This window comes from Neoarius graeffei, chromosome 26 (genome assembly GCF_027579695.1).
Source record: "Neoarius graeffei isolate fNeoGra1 chromosome 26, fNeoGra1.pri, whole genome shotgun sequence".
Taxonomy (NCBI): Eukaryota; Metazoa; Chordata; class Actinopteri; order Siluriformes; family Ariidae; genus Neoarius; species Neoarius graeffei.
In genome coordinates, this window is record NC_083594.1 from 39,157,654 (window position 1) to 39,158,665 (window position 1,012).

Here is a 1,012-nt window from a genome sequence, read left to right on the forward strand (position 1 = left end):
ACACGTTCATGAAGAAGCTAACTCAACTGTGAGCAGAAATAAACGAGATTCTTAAGCAAGCTCTTCCATACTCACTTCCGACTTTCTATACAAGTTCTTACCTGAAATATAATGATCACTATAAACGCGGATATTCGTGAATTTCTATGGAGTTTTCAGGCTTAGCTCTTCTCGTCGTATTCTCTTTAACCACTCATTTCTTCATTGTTCTTGAAGGATTTGCTTCTTTGTTAACATTTTTCTTGATAGCGGGGAGATGGTAATACCTTTAATCTATTTCCCTATTTGAACAACCAACACAGTGCAAAAATGAACGATATTTAAGACAGATTAAGCTTTGCTTACCGTACATGAAAGACGGTGTCTGTTTGCCCCCAGGTGAAATTATGTCGTGATGTACAGTATGTCGTCATGTGCAAGGGTTCTATATCCCTTTGTCAAATCCAGTGTTGGTTTGGTGTGAGCCGCACCTAACTGATCGACCAGATCGTCAATGCGAGGCATCGGATATGCGTCAAATTTAGACACCGGGCTGACTTTTCAATAGTCCACACAGAACTGGACCAAGACCACTGGGTTGCTCAAGTCACTGTGTGACCCCTCAATTATCCTCATATCAATCATAGCCTTGAGCTCATCCCAAACCACATTTTTCTTGTGCTTGGGAAACCGATACGGGCAGCTTTGCGCCACCACCCCGGGGAAGTCTCGATGTGGTGCTCTATGACATCAGTGTGACCAGTGGGGGGCAAGAACACATTGCAGAACTCTTCCTGCAACCTGATAACCTGTGCTGTCTGGGACGGTGAGAGGTGGTCTCCATAGAGGACCGGGGTGAATTGGGCCACACTGTTTGGCCTTATCTCCAGTCCCAGCTCCGCCCTCTCTGGAACTACTGTTGCCAGAGCCACAGGAGTGTCCTTTCTCCACGGTTTTAGGAGATTGAGGTGGTAAATTTTTCATGCATCCCTCCTCTCTGGGTGCCTGACCTCATAGTTGACGTCCCCGATTT